General features: G+C 45.9%; 1 long non-coding RNA gene and 1 other non-coding gene across 2 annotated transcripts; one reads left to right on the forward strand and one right to left on the reverse strand.

Moving 5' to 3' along the window:
* Positions 1–1,764: 1,764 nt before the first annotated feature.
* trnar-ucg (transfer RNA arginine (anticodon UCG)) lies at positions 1,765–1,853 on the forward strand. Its single transcript is given in 2 exon segments — positions 1,765–1,801; positions 1,818–1,853. It is a non-coding gene; the product is annotated as a tRNA-Arg (tRNA).
* Positions 1,854–6,413: 4,560 nt separating this feature from the next.
* On the reverse strand, positions 6,414–12,609 carry LOC140724119 (uncharacterized). Its single transcript, XR_012098042.1, has 3 exons — positions 12,197–12,609; positions 10,002–10,034; positions 6,414–6,569 (listed from the first exon to the last, which is right to left on the reverse strand). It is a non-coding gene; the product is annotated as an uncharacterized lncRNA (long non-coding RNA).
* Positions 12,610–16,688: the final 4,079 nt, after the last annotated feature.

Consider the following 16,688-nt stretch of genomic DNA (forward strand, 5'->3'; position numbering starts at 1 on the left):
ATACCCGGAACATTCGGCGGGTCAGGCAAAATCTTAAAAAGCGAAATTTAAAAATTTCTGATCGGTTACCTTAACATAGTGTGAAGGAACAGCGGCCAAGCGCAGTTGCAGAATATAAAATAAGGGAGCCAAGCGAAGCTCCTGGACGAAATAGGCAAACGGGAGTTGAGGAGGCGTCGAAGACATAAGAACGGGAGAAATAAATCAAATCATGGGCTGACCGAACTCTTCCAGGCCTCCCATTCCCTTGCCTTCGATTGATTTCAACGAGGTCACCCCTAATTCTGCTGAGGTCCGGTGAATAGAGACCCAGTGAAAGTAGACGCTCTTCATGTGACAATCCGTTCAGTTTCAGTGCTAAGGGCACAGACACAGATAAGAACGTCCCTTTAGAACAGGGATGAGGAGGACATTCTGCAGCGGAAATAAAGCATCTGTGGAATTCATTGTCATGGCTCGTTGTGGAGTCCATCCTATTGGGTTTATTTAAAGCGGAGGGTGACAGGTTCTTGATTAGTAAGGTTGTCAAAGGTGACGAGAAAACGCTCGGAGAATTGAGTTGAGAGGGATAATGTATCAATCATGATGGAATGGCGGAGAAACATCGATGAGCCGAATAGTATAATCTGTTTCTATGTCTTGTGGCATTGTGGCCAAGTTCGGTGACGAACTAATGGTGAATATTGTTTTTAATGACTCACATACCAACCTGTCTGGCGTCTCTGGGACAAAAGGCGGAGGTTCGGAAGTGATTGCTTCAAAGATGGTTTCCCAGATAAACATGGCGCGACGAAGATGGGAGTCGAACCCACGCGTGCCGTGCACAATGGATTAGCAGTCAATTGCCTTAACCGCTCGGCCACTTCTTGCTCTTGTGATTGGAGCTTCTGAATCTCTTCAGAGCAATTACAGACTCTGCTTCCGATTCACACATTTGTTTTCAGATTCTATGTCGATTTCCTTTGCTCTCTGTGATGACCAGAGTTCATGGACATGGATAAGGAAAGTGTAGAGAGATTTGTGCCAACCACAGGAAACTTGGAAATAGCTAATGCAGGCACCTTCGGCGCTATGGACATGCTGTGGCAAAGGCTCCATTCAGTGCTCCGCAACTCGGAGAACCCGTGACTGTTTTCTGTTGTACAATGAGATAAATTTATGTTGAATTAAATAAAATTTCAGTAGCTTTCTTATCATATTGCTCGTTTTCAAGTGAACAGATATCAAGGGAATTTGCCACCTGGCTCTAGAATGACGACTTTCCGTGTATTGAGCAAATGCAATAACCCGATAGCTACTGTATTATAGACACGCTGAAGGGCACCCCCGGCTGTGCGCAGCCGCAGATCCGAACACCCCAATGCTTACACGACACAAACACATGGCTGTTCGGTTCTGGATTACCAAACCAACGGCTGAAATATCTAAAAAGAAATCGAGTTCACTCTATCAATAATGTATTAAATGTGGTGGGCCATAAACAATTATTCCATCACAAAATATAACGCGGCCGTAAAAGACAGTGGTGTGGGCATTTTACAATTCCTTTCTGTGTGACAGAAAGAGAATATTGAATTTAAATGTACAGCCTAAAGCAGGAATGAATGGAGAGATATTAAGAACAATGATCTAATTTTCACCTTGGGATAACAACACTGCATACCAGTACTTTTAGTTCGGTCAGGAAACCATTCTACACGTGGAAACTCCTGGCAGCAGTCAGCATGTTCCCCATTTTTTCCATTGGAATTTCCCATAGAATGCGGCCGTGTGGCCTAATGGATAAGGCGTCTGACTTCGGTGCTTGAATCGAAGTAATCAGAAGATTGCAGGTTCGAGTCCTGTCACGGTCGTTTTACTAAATTGGTGATTTTGGTTCCATTCTGTCTCTCACTCTCTGCAGCATGGTTGTCCCAGTTCCGTGTGGGGACTAATCGAAGTATACCACCTCAGTGGAAAATGTAATGCCACATCATTGTTATACGCATCAAATAATATTATACGTCAAGTCTGTGAGGTATTTCTGCAAACGCTTTCATAATCAATTCACTGGAGCTCCTCAGATGTTCGGGTGGAGCGGTTGTTGGGACGGTAAGTTTATTTCACAATCAGCTCTGTCTCCGAGCCCACCTTTTCGGCGAGAATTCCCCACCCAGTACCGACGGTACATTCTCCTGTCTCCAACCCTCCACCTATTCTTGGACAAAGCGTGCTGTTTCTCTGCCTGCTCTGGATATCTGCATCACTAATTGCCGACGGGGCATCACCGCTTCAACAACAGGAATACACACTTCAAATCGAACCTTACCCGGTGTGAATGCACTTCCCCTCCAATCTGCCAACATCAGTGTCAAAGTTACAATCGATCCCACTGTCAAAGTGGTTGCTGTTGTAGATTGGCGGTCTGACCTCTGCATGGTGAGAGCAGGTGGTAATAGATGGTAATAGGACCTAGTTGAGTCATTACCTGTTCAGGTAAACACATTAGAAAGTTGATACCAACTCACTGGAGACAGGTAAACCCCAACGTTGAAGTTAGGACCTCTGTGCACGTGGATGTTGTCTGCTCATAGCGTGTTGAAGGGCGTGCCGATGTAGAGTGCAATCAGCTAAATCTCTTTGCCGTGCTGCCCACTCAATCCGAGCAGGAACCAGGCCCGATCTGATCTCAGGAGTACTCAGCGCGAATTCCGCCAGTTCGCCTCGAGACGGCAGTATTTCCGCTGACTTTTCCTTTCCCTCCATGTCACCGGAAGCTAAGGCTTTGTCGGTCACTTGACCGATGGAAATTTACACTGGGGTATGGGATTCATTATCGAACGTACTGTGGTTCTGACGATACCGGAGATATAATGAAAAAAGAAAAATAAAAGGGAGGAAGAGTTTAGTAATTGGTAGGAAGTGAAGTTCGGAAGCTGCGATCGCCGAAGTTTCTGTTGCCGTGCTCTGTCACTCCCGGATTCTAAACTAGTTTTATTCTACCTGCTGCCATGTTCTCTGATGAGCGCCAATTCTATAGTGTCAAGATGGAAAACACTGCGACTGCCTCCGGGAAGAACTTAGATATTATGTTTATCAATTAATGGAATAATTGCCAGAAACGGACATTTCTTTACATTGATGAACTGTTGCTTGAACTTGGTCTTCGTTACCCCGTAAATAAAAGTGTTTGTGCAGCAACTTAATGTCAGCAACATCTCTCCGGAGTTGTTCTGTGCGTTAGATGTGGGAATTCCGGATATCTCCTGCGTTCCTGATATACACATCTGCTCCAGGTTGGGGAGCAGGTGGTCGCAGTGATCTGGTGTCTGGCACTCTGGTGGCATGGAAGAACAGAGAGACGAAGAGGACTGCGGTGGTGATGGAAGATGAAATAGTCAGAGGAACAGAGGCTAGATTCTGTCGACTCGACAGTGGCACATGGACGGCATGTTTCTCCGAGGCGTCAGGGTCAGGGAAGTCTCTGATCGGGTCCACGGCATTCTCACGGGGGAGTGTGAGCAACCAGAAGCCGAGATACATCTGACCACCGGTAACATGCACGGGGAAATAGGCAGACACTGAAGAGAGATTTTATGGAGCGAGACAGAAAGCGGACAAACAGGACATTCAAGGCAGTTATATCTAGACCACTGCCTGTGCACTCGCCAGTGAAGGCAAGGATAGGATGATCTGACAGGTGCATGTGTGGATGAAGAACTGGTGTAGGAGGGAGGGATGGATTATCGGGATCTTTATTTTTAGGGAGACATCTGTGGAGGCCGGGTTATTTGATATATAAAAGGCAGAAATTGATAGATACTTGATTAATCGGGGCATGAAGGGTTACGAGAAGACAAGATTGGGCTGAGAGAGATCGGAGCAGACTCGATGATCCAACTGGCTTAGAGCTTTTTTCGTATATATTACGGTCTTATTGTCTAAAACAGAGCTAGACCGGAAGGGTCAGTTGGGAGATAACCCGACAGGACGCGTCTGATCGCAGAGTGTCAGCAGAGGATGGAAACCGGAGGGATTCGGCGAAAGGTATTTGCCGGGGAGGGAGTTGAGTGATGATTGCAGAACGCAGCAGAAATTGGACAAGGGGCATGGATAGCGAGGGTGGCACTTCACATTGGTTCAGAGCGGAACAAGTTTCAGGCTTGAGCGCGGCACGGGCTCATTTGTTCTCTCATGTAGCTGCATCCACTAGTTAAAGTGGAGACCGGTGCATACTTAAATGATGGAGGAGCTGTGGACGATGGGGTCCGGCATAGGAGTGGATCTGAGACATGGGAGGATTAACCATGGTCATGCAGATTGCCAGCGCTAAGTTTAGGGGTCGTTCGGCCTCCTGTGCTTTGCTCTGCTGCGAGTACCGGAACAACCACAGGGTCGGTCCATTGCAGTTCGCAGGCAGCCTGTGTGCTCCGCGTCCCTCACTGTGTTAACGAGATGGGTGGACAGTCAATCTCCCAGAACTGCTATTCCTCCCTGAACTCTCAGTGATCAACCCTCCGACGCTCCACCCATTCCACAGGGGGCCACTGCGCAGGATCGGAAAGGCTACAGACAGTTGCAGCCTCCGCTAAATTGATGTCAGGCATTGTCCTCTCCAGCTCCAAAGGCATCTTCGACAGGCGATGATCAGAGATAGGGCATAGATCACTAAGTATCCCCATCACCCAGTACACGCACTCTTCTCATTGCTACCGTCAGGGGGAGTTAACGGTGCCTGAACACCCACATTCAACATTTCAGATACAGTTTCTTAACGCTACGCCACCAAATTTCTGAATAGAAAATGAGTCCATATGTACGCCCACATAATTTCTCTCCCTTTATGAACTACGTATACATTGAAAAATACGTAATTAATATTAATATATATTTCTCAATGTAATTTATTCTTTTATAACTTTGTATTTTCTGTCTCAGTGCCATAAGACAACAAATGTCATGCAGACAAAAATATGCGCCAGTGATATTAAACCTGATTCTGACATCCCCACCGTCAAACACACGGCGCTCCCTCCCGGGACCCTCGGTCATAAGACTCTCCGAACTCATCCACATCCCCCCCCCCCCCCCATCACTTCCACAGTCACGCCCAGCCACAGCTCCCTTCTCAGATCTGTTACTGATTACGTCTCCGAGCCCCTCGTCCACCCCAATCCTTTCTCTCTAAACAATTATCACCCCCTCCGACAGCAACATCACCTCCAACGGTATCCACACCACGCCCCTCATCGAATGTCCCCTCTCCACATGCTGATTCTTAATATCACTGTTCTCTGATTCTCACACCTCCCATTCCAGATGTCACTGTCTCTCTGCAAAATACCGTTATGGGTTTGGTGCTTCGCCCCGAGTAGATTGAGGTGGTTAAGAGGGGGAATGTTGTGGGTATGGCGTCTGTCCATTGATAGCTGGTAATCTGGACAATATGGTGGGAGAGACCATTTGGGCTGTAGGCCCACGTTAGTAATGTGACTGCTCGCATTTTCCCTGACGGTGTACCGCTCCGGTTCCACACGACCCTCCCCGCACCCCAGGCGGCGTCACTATCAGCTGACAGTTTTCCACAGAGTGGCTCAGTGTTGGAAGGGAAGAGGGGTGAGCTGTTAGTGTGGGTGTGTCAGCATGCTGTTTTCACTGCCCTAGGAGCTGGTTATTCCCGGTGGGGCTGAATGTACCTTCCCAATGAACAGTCGGATTTGACAGCAGCGAGCGTTTGACAAGAGATGCAGACCAAGTTAATGCAAACAGCGTTGGCTTTATTGATTCATGCAGTTAATTTGGGAAATGGTTATACCACCGCGGGACAGATGTCAGAAAGGTAGTGTGGTCAGTAGTGAGCTCCGAGAAGGAGCTGCCACATGCCGTGGAAAAAGAAATATTAGAAACCCTGCTGCCATCAGAGTACACGAGAGTGTTTACAGTTACATCAACACAGGAAGTGGATCATATCAAACATCCGCCGGCTGTTCTGCCCAGTATTTACACAGCTCTGGTGCCGAAAACCCGTGCGGTCCGACAGAAGTGGCCCGTGTCTCTTGACTTTCCGCCGTGCACTCGCATAAGAGACACAGACATCCACTCGAACCTCAAACGTCAGTCTGGGATTCCTCGCGGTTTTGGACGTGTTATCTATCGTACTGTTATGCCGGGAATGAAAGAGATCCTAGGAAACTTCCAATCTGTCTGGTAATCGTGACAAATCGAACCAGGCCGACAAGGTAATATCATTTCTGGGCCACATCGCATTACAAAGGTCAGATAACCCTGTGTCACCCGAAGGACCACGGTTGCTAACGTCCCAGAACTGGGCTCCCAATAAAGCCACTCTGCGGCCCCTGTGAGAGTAGTTGATGATCCCACACGGGTTGGTCACGGGTATTCGATGTCATGCCGGGGTGAACAGGCCAGTGCTGAGATTACTGAGTGACGGTGGTGGGAGTTAATTAACAGTGGAGAACATGCAGAAAGCGGCGTTTAACAGGAAGCAAGCGGAGGATCCAAAGCGTCCTCGTTGGCCTCACGGGGCCGGGCAGTCGAATCTGCCGGTGGCAACGAACCATATCTCCTGACTGAAAGATATAACAGAGAGTTGAGGGGAATCTTCCTGAGTGTGGAAGAGCAGTCCCTTTACTGAAAGTATTGATCTCTTCATCATTAAACCGGTCCCCTCCAAAGAATATAAAACAGCGGCGTCACAGAAGCAACGGGTGACTTATTGCTAGAATTTTCCGACGCCCATGGGATTCTTTGTTTCCTCCCTCACAAGCAAAATCACATCCCTTCAATATTGTAGTGACCACAGGTGTACACAATCCTGCAGGTGAAGTGTAAACAACATGATGAACAGTTGTCAGGTGACCTCCCAACTCTGGGTGCCAATGATTTTACAGCTGCAGGGCAACGGGTCAGACATCTTCACCATCTCTCTGTCTGTGTCTCCAATCCCACCGATCCATCTACCTTTATCCAGAGGGATCCATTGTATGTCACCTTTCAGCTATCTTACAATTTGGGACCGTGTCAGACCTCTTGTTTACCTGTTCAAAACACCTGATCAAATTTATGGAAAGTGATTTTCCTTCTACAAAGACACCCTGGCTATGCCTAATCACTCCAACCTTTCCAGATGGAGGTGGATCCTGTATCCCAAACCCCACTTCGGTAACTACTTCGCCTCATGAACTGGAGGGAAATCTTGCAGACAGGTTTGATAGAGGTGGCGGGGAATGGAAACATAATTCGGGAGGGGAAAGGGATATGTCAGAGGAAAAAAACAGTGGCGTATTGGGACATTGTGAGGAAGGAGAGGCGGTGAACCTACAAAGAGTAGGTTGGATTGTACTGCGCCTATTTTATTGCGAGAAGTGTGGGAACAAGGGAGATGTATTTCGAGAGCAGCTCAGTACATGGAACTACGGAGTTATGGCCATAACTGAGGCTTTGTTGTTACAAGGGCAGGAATCGCTTCTGAATGTTCCAGTGCTTCTATGTTTCAAACGGGACTGGGGGAAAAGTGCAAGAGTCGGATAATCTCATAGCAGCACAAATGGAGGAGTCACGATCAGATCATTCAGTGAGTCAATGTGAATGGAGGCAGAATCCAGAAGAGTAGATATGCTATTGGAAATATGAAGTAGACGGACCAGTTAAATAGCCAAATAACGACCGAGGAATAATTCAGGAGATTGATTTTGGAAATATGTAAGCATAAAGACGTTTATTATTGTGACATTAACTTCCCTTATATTGACTGGAACCTCCTTAGAGAAAAAGGTTTCGATTAGCAGAATCTGTTCGAGGAACACATAAGTGGTTTCGACTCAATAGTGGCAGTACATCTGAAGGAAACGCCATACTAGACCAATGAACCAGGTCACCTGCCATATTTCCCGATGCGATACTGCCAGACCTCCTATCACAGACAGTGACCACAACTCCTATTCTTTACCCTGGCATTGAATGAGGATAGGAAGAGATGGTTTTATAAATCAGTTGATTGGTGGGAGAACGAATTATGATGCTATTAGTCGGGAATTTGGAAACGTAAATTGGGAAGAGATATAAACAGGGTAATGCACAACTGAACTGTGGAGTTTTTTTTAAGGAAGAGCTAGCATGTTCTTCTGGATAGGTTTGTCCCATTGAGACAGGGTCGGCGATGGTAGAGTAAAGCAGTCATGGTTGACAAGAGATAGTCCAGAGAGAGGAAGAAGCAGACTTAAGATTTAGGAGGCAGGGATCAGAGAGGTTTCAAATGAACTACAAGTTAGCCAGGCAGGAGCTTAGAAACCCAAAGGCCATTTACACCTATGTGAAGATCAGACGGATGACTGCGTAGGACCGATCAGGAATAACAGAGGAAATATGCGCCTGAGGTCGGCCCGGATAGTGAAGGTCCTTAATGTATATTTTCTTTCAGTGTTCACAATTGAGAGGGAATTTTTCAAATGTGAGAATGATGTAGAAGAGGCTGATATGCTTGAACATATCGATGTTTAGAAAAAGGATGAGCTGAAATTTTCGAGAACATTAGGGTACATAAATTCCTATTGCCGGAGGGGATGTATCCCAGTTTTCTACAGGAAGGGACGGAGGATACTGCTGCATCTTCGGTAATGACCTTTCTGTGTCATCTGGCTATTGCAATAGTATCACAGGATTGGACGTTGCCAGCTGTTATTCCTTTGACCAAGGAAAGAAACAGGGAAAACGGTGGGAATTACAGACCAGTAGGCCCAACGTTCGTGCGGTCAAACTGTTGGGAGGATATTTCAACAGTATTTCTGGACAGTTGAAGAACGATAGTCTGATCATGGCTGTGAGAGGGGCAGGACATGTCTCAGGAATGGAATCAAATTCTTAATTATTAGACAAAGCAAACTTATGAAGATTTTAGGAAAACTTTCTCAGCTATGGGTGGCAGGCAAACGTGGCTACTGTAGATAGCACTAGCTTACCCACAGAAAACAGAGAGTGGTAATAGCTGGAAGGTATTTCGCTTGGAGGTCTGTGACCAGTGGTGTTCCGCAGAAATCTGTTCGGGAAGCGGGTGATCATTTCCATTTCCAGATGACATTTCGGGATAGTGTGGATTGTGTTGTAGGTTACAACAGGGCAATGAGGAATGCAAAGTTGGGTGAGAATTGGCAAACTCTGAGCTCAATGTGGAAAAGTGTGAAGTGATACACTTTGCAAAGTCGAATTTGAATGCAAAATGCAGGGTTCATGACAGGTTCATTATCAGTTTGCAAGAACAGAGTCATCTTTAGTTTCACGATCATAGACTCATCAAAGTTGACACGCAAGTTGAACAGGTTGTTATGAAACTGTATGAGATGTTGGCCTCAGTCATCGAGGGGTTGAGTTCAAAGCCACGAGTAATGTTGCCGCTCATTTAAACTTGGGATATTGTGCTCAATTCTGGTCGCCTCATTACAGGAAGTATGTAACAGCTTTCGAAGCTGAAAAACTGAGATTTACCAGTATGCTGCCTAGACTAGAGGGATATTCATATGAGGATAGGTTTAGCGAGCTATGGCTTTTCCTTTTAGAGCGAAGTGGGTGAAAGGCGACTGCATAGGGTTGTACAAGTTAAACGGCATAGGTCATGTGGATGGCCAAAGACATTTTTCCCAGTGTGGAAATAACTATCAGGAGATATAATTTTAAAGTATTTAGACTGAGGTATAGGGGCTGCCTGGCGTATGTATTTACACATAATGGTGGCTGTGTGGAACGCGGTGTCAGGAGTCCTGTAAGAGACATACCTACCAAGTACATTTAAGAAACTCTTAGACACATGGATAATAGAAAAAAAAGACGGCTCTGTTGGAATGAAGGTCTTGAGTCGGCAACAATCAAGGATAAAGGGCGAACATAGAGGTCTAGTGTTCTATATTTTCTGTTTCTGTCCGACCGTCAGCATGAGCACCCACCTGATACCGCAGCATCTCAGATTCATTAACTGCCCGATCACAGTCACAACATTCCCCTGCACTTACCCTTCCGACAAACGTTGGAACCACCTTGAATCCCTAATCGTGGTTGTGGAAAAAACAAATAAAGAATTAGAGACCGCACATCAACCAGTTAACTGTGACCAACTCTTCCCTTATCACTGCCACCCGACGCCTGAACCCTTCCAAAGATGCTCAGCGGCAGCGCCGAGATACCAGCCCACCTTCCCTCTGGGCACACTGACCCCTTAGAAGTCAACATCAAGTTCAACAATCCCACCAAATTCCTTCCCTCTATTGATGCCAGAACCGGAGTGTTCTCTGGAACACTGACCGAGCTTCTCTCTCGGGACACACAGTGTAGCCTTTCACACCATTTCACCCCTCAGAGGAGCAGTGTGATAAGTGAGCCTTCCATCTGATAGCGCCAGAGCTTTCCCTCCATTCCCTAGGGACGGACACCCAACCGATACTGCAGCGGCTCTGGTTCATTTACCGCCCCGCTCGCACACAGAGCATTCCACATCCATTTACACTATTTTACCTAAAGCTACAGACCTGTTTCAAGGATAAGATGAAGGTATACAATTACCGAGAGACTCTCAGCTCAATGATAGATGTAGTTTTGAAGAATGAGCTGGAAAATCATGGACCATTATAGCCTGGTTAGAGTAGCTGGAGAGAGGACGTCTCCTATGGGGGATTGGGGATTGGAGCAGAGTGCGTAGCCTAAGAGAGGATGAAGAATTCCTTTCGCTAGAACATGGAAGATAGAATAGTACAGAACAGTGCAGGCCCTTCCGCCGCAATGTTGTTGTCGACTCTTAAACCCTGCCTCCCATATAACCCCCCACCTTAATAGAACATGCTGTAGTACAGCACAGCACATGAGGATCAGAAGATGCTGAATTTGAAGAATTCATTGCCATGGATGTGGAGGCCATGTTTGTGATTTTATTTAAGGTGGAGTTTGATCAGCTTTTGATTCGTAAAGGTAACAAAATACAGAGATTAAAACAGGAGAAATGAGGCGAGCGGGATAACAAATGAGGGAAGATAACATGGTGGAGAGTCTCGATGGGCTGAATCGTTCAATACTTCTCCCACATCTCATTATCTTATCGAAAACTAATTATAAATCGTCCGTGTACCGCTACCTGCTGGTGAGATTTTTGAGTCATTATTGAGGGTGAAACTTTGGAGTATCTTGTGATAAAACAGTCTCAGGCCAGCAGTGTTTTGTACAGGGGAGATCTTGACTAAGAAATCTGTCCGGAAAATTTGAAAAGCTTAATAATTTATTGCAGGGCTCTGTGATCGAACAGCATTCAGCCATTCACTTTTAGAGTCGAGGACAGTCGTTCAAACGGTCTCTTCCTTTTGAAAGAGCAGCGTGAGGAGAAGGGGATCACCACGGGAGAGTTTCCACCCCTCTGTCAGGCTGAGCACCCTAATGATACATTGCCTCTGATTTAGTTATCGCCTCGCTCCCAGAGACAATCTTCCTCATGCATTTACTCGCCAATTCCGAGCCTTCGGCCGCAAATTGTTATTTGGCGCCAGAAGCTGAAGAAGCCTCAGTCGTGTGCAGCGAGGTGAACCCAGAGACGTGGTTCACTGCTCGCTCAGCAGGACGTACACAATGCCGCCTCGCACAACACGGGGATTCATGGTGCCTTCATGCGAGGTCTTGTCTTTAGATGGGACAGTGATAATGGTCTGAATCTGACAGTGCATGAAGTGACTTTGCAGGAAGGTGGGACAAAGATGCTGACCAACTGTGTCTGGGCATCCAAAACGGGACACTACATGGTGGCTCTGCTTTAGGCTCTCCGTTGTCTCGGAGCACAAGCAAAGAAATTCAGATATTTTGCCTGGGACAGGGATTGGGAGAGGGAAGAGTGGTTGTTGGTTAACCTGGATGAAATCTCGTGTTTCACTTTCCAGTGCTGTATGTGCATGGGGTTAAGATATTTGCTATTGGTGACGTGGTGAGAGTGATGGATTCACCCTCGGAGTAAGTGTTCCTCACACCACGGGAATGGGGTTGTCCTGTGTGGAGGCATCCTGCTGTCATTGGATATTGGGAAACTGTGGGTTCTGATGAGGAAGCTGTGCATATGATATGTTAGCTCTGGAAACGTGGCAAAATCTTGCGAGCTGCCCCAGTACATTCTAGGAAAGCCCGTTGGTCACTGATCGTAGAAAAACCTAAATAAACGTGTCGCTGTATGACCTACCTCAAGCAGGAATACACGAAGAAGTTGGAATTGTTGACATGGACATTCTGCGCAGTGAGCGTGCGGTTGAAATCACCTACGTCGGAAAAGCGAAACCGATGGAATTTCCTGGCGAACACATCCATCATTGGTAAACGAGTGACGAACAACTGAGAGATGCAAACAGCATAATATGGCAACAGGGAAATTCCGATTCACCAGCCCCGGCTTTCCACCCTGTTCTTCCATTCAATCAGTTGTCAAGTCATATCTGAGATCACTTTGCAGTTCCACTCACCGCCCAGATTCCGGACCCGCGATACTTCCCCCTACACCTCCTCTCCCTTCAGTATCCCGGAACAGAAACAATCGGTTAGAAACGCACCCACCATGACTCACTGCATCTACCTCAGGTTCAGATTCAGATACACTGATTTATCACACTTCCTCGCCTTGTTTCAGACTGGACTGTCGTTTCCTCAAAGAATACCTGCATATTTGTCAGGCATGATTTCCCGTTAAGATAATCATGCTATGTTCGTCCTTTTGCACCGTGTGCATTTAAGTAACCCCAAACACTTCCTTCATATTGGACAGCAAAAGCATCTTGAGGTGCCGAATTCCACACCCTCCAGGAAAACATTGACATTATTCGGTGCTGACAGATCTCTAGGTCTTAATCTCAAACACCTGAACCAACGCCACTTTTCCCTCCTGGTCAAGTACTCGTGTCTGATTTCAGATGCTGATAAAGAAGTTACATTCAGACGATTCTGCTTGACTCCTTCCTGAACACCTGCTTCTCTAGAGATTGAGCGGGATGGGGGTCAGACGCAATACAATGTAATGTCTGCTTTCAGCTGGTACTCACTCGTGGGTCGGTTGCTGTTGGAGGATGGTCCCAGAGCTCTTGGGGAAGCATGAAGTAGACTGTAGGCACTCCATGCTCGGTGAATGAAAAGAGAACTTGTCCAGTCAATTGGATCTTCATCCCTAAAAGTGTTGTAGAATATTATAATCCTTAATACATGTCTTTGGAAACACTAATATACTAAAGCGTTAGTTTCTATACAAACCCTATGTTCCGCAGTGTTGTGACTACATTACAAGCTATTTAAAGATCAATCTGAATCTTCACTCCCACACAGACCTCCGTATGCTTATCAAGGAGTTTTCTAAGTGATCTATTGTGCCTGCCTCTGACACCACCCCGGGCAACATACCACATGCGTTCTCAATAACCATGTCAATTTCTGCTGCAGGTTTAATGGATCTGTGGTGCGGATCCCAAATTTCCTTCTCAAATCTAACTTCACACTTTCGGGGTTGAACAACACCTTCTCTTTATTAGCCTACCGCCACATCCTGTCTCTGTCCTGCTGCATCCTACAGCAATACTCCACATTATCTCCAAGTCAGCAAAGCTTCTTGTCATCTGCAAGCTTAATATTCCAATTTACACTGCCTCATCCAGTTCATTCTGAGTCATGGAGTTATCGAGTTATAGAAGAGAACAGCACAGAAACAGGCCATTCGGCCTATCTGCTCCTTGCTGAACGAGTTAAAGTGCCCGATTCCTTCGATCACCACTGGGATCCTAACCCATCATTCTCCCCCCATCTATGTTAGTATCCAAACTTCACTTAAACTTTGAAGACGAGCTCGCATGCACCAATATTTGCTGTCAGGTCTTTAAACGTTGCCATAACTTTTGAGTTAAGACGGATCCCCTCAAACTTTTCACCTTTCACTCTTAACCTCTGCTTGTATTCCCACCTAGCCTCAGTGGAAAATGCCTGAATGGTTCAACCTATCTATACCCATCATAATTATTAAACCTCTGTGAAATATCCTCTAAATATTCTGTATTCCAGAAATTAAGGACCTAACCAATTCAATATTCCCTTATAAGCTAAGGTCCTTAAGACCCAGGAATTCCCCATAAAAATTCTTCTGTCCTCTTGCAAACTTGTTTATTTCTCAGTTTTGACAACTTAAACATAACTTCGCATCTCCTTTACTCAATACGTTTAGTTAAGACCAATCTACAAACATCTTTTATTACGACCCGATCAACCTGTGATGCTATTTTCAGTCAATTATGGACCTGTATTCCCAGATCCCTTTGCTCTGCCACACTCCTCAGTGCCCTGTCTTTCACTGTTTAAGATCTACCGTGGCTGGTCCGACCGAAGTTGCAAATCCCGCACTTGACTGAATTAAGTTCCATCTGCCGTTTTAAGCACAATTTCCAGCTCTCCCGAATCCCGCTGCAGGCCATGACAGTGTTCCTCACTGTCTACTACATTCCCGATCTTAGTGTGGTCCCTGAATTTTACTAATCGAGTTAACCACATTATCATTCAGATCCCTTAGATAGATGGCAAACAACAACGGACACGGCATCAATCCCTACGGCTCTCTTCTAGTCACAGGTCTCCAGCCAGAGAGGCAACAATGTACTTCGCTGCTCCGCAAAGCCAGTGTCTAATTCAAATTACTACCTAATCTTGAATGCATCGCAACTTCTTGACCAAACGCCCACGCGGGCCCTTCTCAACTGGAATACTGAAATCCATGTATACAATGTCCATAGCCTTGCTTTCATCAACTTTAGTGGCAACGGCCTCAATAATGTATAGGCACAAAGCTAAGCTGATTAATCCTCATCCATGTTAAAACAGATACTTATGTATCCATTTGATTAGAATACCTTCAACTAATTTTGCCACTATTAGTACCCGGCTTGACCGCCCGATAGTTTCCTGCTTCATGATTACAGCAACAACATTACCTATACTCCAGTCCTCTGATACATCACATACTTCTAACTGTCACTTTTAACACGCCGGTGTTGTTTCCACTTGCATCCCTAAGTTGCGACAGGGCAACAAACACGTCCTCCTCTGTGAAGATGTTGCCGCTTTGCCTCTGTGCTATAGATACTGTAGCGGTCTACTGACTAAATACAGATGAAAAAGAAAAATCTTTAATGACCTCCCCACTTCTTTTGACTACACACATGGAATACCATTCAGTTTTTCCAGAGGTCTAATTTTTGTCCTTTGCAATGCTTTTGTTCTTAACATATATGTAGTATCCCCGATCATTCCCCTTTACTTGTCTTTTGGGGTAAACTCATGCCTTCCATTGGCGCTCCTGATTCCTTTTTATGTGTTCCATTGCATTAGGGTTACTCCATAAATACATATGTTGTTCCTACCTGCTTATACGTGATACACATCTCCAGTTCTTCTCAGCCTGTGCCTCCACATCTCTAGATAACCACGGTTTTCTACACTTGTAATTTTTACCTTTTACATACAAGCATTGTACTCTCATAACGACAATTTTCAAAGCCTCCAACTTAACAAATACATAAGTGTCTGAAACAGCCTGTCCCAGTTGACAGACGACAGATTCTTTCTGATACCATCAAAATTGGGCGTTCTCCTACCTTCCGAGTTTTGCTGTTTGAAATAGTCGTACAGCAGTACCATGACATATCCGTGAAAGAAGACCCGGCTGACGTGCATTCCGACCCAGACCGATTCATTGTAACGGCGGAACTGTTGACAGAGGATGGAGTTCTTACTGTACGGATTTGTAAGAGGGGTTCGGTGATGTGCGTTTCGGAATTGAGGAGGAAGGCTAGCTTCCGGGGAGGCAGAACGAAGAGAGCACAGCAACGGATAGAATGTCATGACACTGACCAGGGTAAGGGCTTAAAGTGGCAGAAGTTCCTCTGAACAGATACACTCAGTAATGCGCACATGTATCAATAGTCCCTTCGTGGTCCGAAGGTACCCTGGCAAGTCGGCAGCATATTGTAACAACCAACGTAGAGTTTTATAGCACTCGCAAATGGGTTCAATTCCCCGCCGTCCACATCATCATTCTCGGCTGTAAAGAATTCTCCGTTCTCCCCGTTATCGCATGGGTTTCCTCCGGGTGCTCTGGTATCGTCCCATATTACAAGGACGTATTTGGTCATGAATAGTCATTTGTCGGCAGATATGTTGGCAGTCGAAGCGTGCCAATCCTGGAGAACTACCGCAGCACATCCTCAGAATGTGTTGGGCGCAAATGATAATGGCGGATTTACTGTCTGTAACAATGTAGCTGTAGCAAATCGACCAAAGAACGGGGAACATAAAGAAGTAGAACAGGCCTTTCGGCCTACAGTACTGAGTCGGGTCAATTAAATTCATAATCAACTGGTTAACTAAGCTAAGTTCCTTTCTTTTCACATTGTCCTGACCCTAAGATTTCTCTTCATGTGCCTGTCTAAACGCCTCGGGAAAATTTCTAATTTATCTGTTTCCACCAAAATGAGAAGGATGAAAGGGATTCCTGTATGAGGGCGGTCTGGCAGCTCTTGGGCTGTATTCCCTGGAGTTCAGGAGACTGAAGGGGGATCTCATAGAAACAGTTAGAATGTTAGAAGGCTTGAACAGAAAAAATATGGCACGTAGAAGATGCTACGACAATTTGGCATGACTTCAGAATTGAA

Source organism: Hemitrygon akajei, unplaced genomic scaffold (assembly GCF_048418815.1).
Source record: "Hemitrygon akajei unplaced genomic scaffold, sHemAka1.3 Scf000164, whole genome shotgun sequence".
Classification (NCBI taxonomy): domain Eukaryota; kingdom Metazoa; phylum Chordata; class Chondrichthyes; order Myliobatiformes; family Dasyatidae; genus Hemitrygon; species Hemitrygon akajei.